The 3,985-nt window shown below is 51.1% G+C and overlaps 1 non-coding gene across 1 annotated transcript; it reads right to left on the bottom strand.

The window, feature by feature from the left end:
* Positions 1-1,978: 1,978 nt before the first annotated feature.
* On the bottom strand, positions 1,979-2,034 carry LOC121542239. Its single transcript, XR_005995848.1, has one exon. It is a non-coding gene; the product is annotated as a U7 small nuclear RNA (small nuclear RNA).
* Between the last annotated feature and the right edge of the window lie 1,951 nt (positions 2,035-3,985).

Below are 3,985 nucleotides of genomic sequence, written 5' to 3'. Positions count from 1 at the left end.
GAGTTGGTCCTGCCGTACATACCAATACGTACGCTACGGTCACAAGACGCAGGCCTCCTAATTGTCCCTAGAATTTCTAAGCAAACAGCGGGAGGCAGGGCTTTCTCCTATAGATCTCCATTTTTATGGAACAGTCTGCCTACCCATGTGAGAGACGCAGACTCGGTCTCAACCTTTAAGTCTTTACTGAAGACTTATCTCTTCAGTAGGTCATATGATTGAGTGTAGTCTGGCCCAGGAGTGTGAAGGTGAACGGAAAGGCTGGAGCAACGAACAGCCCTTGCTGTCTCTGCCGGGCCGGTTCCCCTCTCCACTGGGGTTCTCTGCCTCTAACCCTGTTGCAGGGGCTGAGTCACTGGCTTGCTGGTGCTCTTTCATGCCGTCCCTGGGAGGGGTGCGTCACTTGAGTGGGTTGAGTTACTGACGTGATCTTCCTGTCTGGGTTGGCGCCCCCCCTTGGTTTGTGCTGTGGTGGAGACCTCTGTGGGCTATACTCGGCCTTGTCTCAGGATTGTAAGTTGGTGGTTGGGGATATCCCTCTAGTGGTGCGGGGGGCTGTGCTTTGGCGGAGTGGGTGGGGTTATATCCTTCCTGTTTGGCCCTGTCCGGGGTTTCTTTGGATGGGGCCACAGTGTCTCCGGACCGCTCCTGTCTCAGCCTCCAGTATTTATGCTGCAGTAGTTTATGTGTCGGGGGGCTGGGGGTTAGTTGGTTATACCTGGAGTACTTCTCCTGTCTTATCCAGTGTCCTGTGTGAATTTAAGTATGCTCTCTCTAATTCTCTCGTTCTCTCTTTCTCTCTGAGAACCTGAGCCCTAGGACCATACGTCAGGACTACCGGGCATGATGACACCTTGCTGTCCCCAGTCCGCCTGGCCTTGCTGCTATTCCAGTTTCAACTGTTCTGCCTGCGGCTACGAAACCCCTACCTGTCCCAAACCTGCTGTTTTCAACTCTTTAATGATCGGCTATGAAAAGCCAACTGAGAGACCTGAGCCCTAGGACCATACGTCGGGACTACCGGCCGTGGTGACTCCTTGCTGTCCCCAGTCCGCCTGGCCTTGCTGCTATTCCAGTTTCAACTGTTCTGCCTGCGGTTATGGAACCCCTACCTGTCCCAGACCTGCTGTTTTCAACTCTTAATGATCGGCTATGAAAAGCCAACTGAGATTTATTCCTGATTATTATTTGACCATGCTTGTCACTTATGAACATTTTTGAACATCTTGGCATGGTTCTGTTATAATCTCCACCCGGCACAGCCAGAAGAGGACTGGCCACCCCTCATAGCCTGGTTCCTCTCTAGGTTTCTTCCTAGGCTTTCGCCTTTCTAGGGAGTTTTTCCTAGCCACCGTGCTTCTACACCTGCATTACTAGCTGTTTGGGGTTTTAGGCTGGGTTTCTGTACAGCACTTCGAGATATTAGCTGATGTAAGAAGGGCTATATAAAATAAAATTGATTGATGATTGGCGCAACATCGGGTGGTTCTATATTCCTCCCCCTACTACATAGGAATTCATTTTGACAAATTAATTAGCACATGTTTCACCTGAAAGATTGCAGTAACAACCATGACCACCTAATTTAGCCTAAACGGTATCCCACATTAAACAAATACTATAGCGTATACTATGGTAGGAATACTATAGTATTCACTGTAAAGTTTTTGCTGTCTTTATTGTAGTATTCACTGAAGTCTGCAAAAACACTACAGTGAATCCTGTAGTATTTATTGCAGTATACTATAGTATTTACAGTTTACTACAGTATAAATAATGTAGTAAAAAAAGAGTAGTATATACTAATATTATACTAGTAATTACTGTCTTTCTGCAGACTGTAGTGCGGTATACTTTGGTATTTAATGTAGTGTTTTCACAGACTGTAGTATACTGTAGTATTTACTGTAGTGTTTTTGGGAACATTGCTGTAGTATTTACTGAAGCGTTTTTGTTTTACAATCTTTGACATAGAAGTGGGGGTCTTTCTCCTTGAGGAAACCTACTGGAGAAATACTAAAAAAGCAAATGTTCCATAACCTGTAGGTAGTTAGGATTAGGTTCTGAACGGAGAGTTCAGAGCTTCTGCTCTTTTTGATAACCATACTTTGTCACGCCCTGGCTCTGGGGACACTGTTATGTTGAGCCAGGGTGTGTAGATCTATGGGTTTTGTTTCTATGGGTGTTTATTTCTATGTTGGCCAGAGTGACTCCCAATCAGAGGCAACGAGTGTCAGCTGTCGTGGGTTGTCTCTGATTGGGAGCCATATTTAACTGTCTGTTTTTCATTCGGGTTTGTGGGATTTTGTTCGTGTTTGGTTTGTTTATTGACCATTGACTGTCACGTCATCGTTTTGTTGTTTTGGTCGTGTGATCATTTATTAAATAAATATGTTCACATTCAACGCTGCGCCTTGGTCCTCCTCTTTGGTAGACGATCGTGACAGAAAATCCCACCTCGACTGGATCAAGCAGCGTGACGAGGAGAGAGGATGGACCTGGGAGGAGATGAGTGAGAGTCTGGCAAGAGGGATGGAGGCCATTAGCACGGGGGAGAGACAAGCCCCAAAAAATTTTAGGGGGGGGCTAACGCCGTGGACGACGGGGCAGCAGGAGGCCGCCAGGTTACGGGAGTCACTGGTCACCAGGGGGAGGGAGGATGTAGAGGCACGGCGAGAGGTACTGGCGTGTGTTGCCAGTCCGGTCCGGCCTGTTCCTGATCCCCACGTAGGGCCAGTGGTGTGTGTTCCCAGTACGGTCCGGCCTGTTCCTGCCACTCGCACCAAGTCAGGGGTGCGCTTCGACAGCCCGGCTCGGCCCGTTCCTGCTCCCCGCACCAAGTCAGTGGTGCGCTTCGTCAGCCCGGCTCGGCCCGTTCCTGCTCCCCGCACCAAGTCAGGGGTGCGCTTCGACAGCCCGGCTCGGCCCGTTCCTGCTCCCGCACCAAGTCAGGGGGGCGCTTCGACAGCCCGGCTCGGCCCGCTCCTGCTCCCCACACCAAGCCAGTGGTGTGCGTCGTCAGCCCGGCTCGGCCCGTTCCTGCTCCCCGCACCAAGTCAGGGGTGCGCTTCGACAGCCCGGCTCGGCCCGCTCCTGCTCCCCACACCAAGCCAGTGGTGTGCGTCGTCAGTCCGGCACGGCCCGTGCCTGTTCCCCGCACCAAGTCAGGGGTGCGCCCGACAGCCCGGCTCGGCCCGCTCCTGCTCCCCACACCAAGCCAGTGGTGTGCGTCGTCAGTCCGGCACGGCCCGTGCCTGTTCCACCGGTGGCTGGTCCGGCACCGGTCAGATGCTTCACGCCGGAGCTAGAGCAATCCGCTCCACCAGTGTGCAGTCCAGCTCCGGCCAGCGGGGCCAGACCGGACCAGGGGTACTTTGGGGGTTGGAGAGGGAGCGGGGATCAGGCCCGGGCCGGATCCGCCGCCTAGGCGGAGTGCCCACCCGGTCCCTCCCCTGTGGGTTTTGGTTGACGCGGTCGGAGTCCGCGCCTTTAGGGGGGGGTACTGTCACGCCCTGGCTCTGGGGACACTGTTATGTTGAGCCAGGGTGTGTAGATCTATGGGTTTTGTTTCTATGGGTGTTTATTTCTATGTTGGCCAGAGTGACTCCCAATCAGAGGCAACGAGTGTCAGCTGTCGTGGGTTGTCTCTGATTGGGAGCCATATTTAACTGTCTGTTTTTCATTCGGGTTTGTGGGATTTTGTTCGTGTTTGATTTGTTTATTGACCATTGACTGTCACGTCATCGTTTTGTTGTTTTGGTCGTGTGATCATTTATTAAATAAATATGTTCACATTCAACGCTGCGCCTTGGTCCTCCTCTTTGGTAGACGATCGTGACATACTTGGCATGAATACCGAACAAATATATGAATGCAACATGTAAAGTGTTGATCCCATGTTTCATAAGCTGAAATAAAAGATCGCCAAAAATGTCCATACGCACAAAAAGTTTATTTCTGTCAAAATGTGTGCACAAGTTTGTTT

Source organism: Coregonus clupeaformis, chromosome 27 (genome assembly GCF_020615455.1).
Source record: "Coregonus clupeaformis isolate EN_2021a chromosome 27, ASM2061545v1, whole genome shotgun sequence".
NCBI classification, from domain to species: domain Eukaryota; kingdom Metazoa; phylum Chordata; class Actinopteri; order Salmoniformes; family Salmonidae; genus Coregonus; species Coregonus clupeaformis.
Note: the sequence above shows the minus strand (reverse complement) of the source record. Positions and strands in the feature narration are given on the sequence as shown.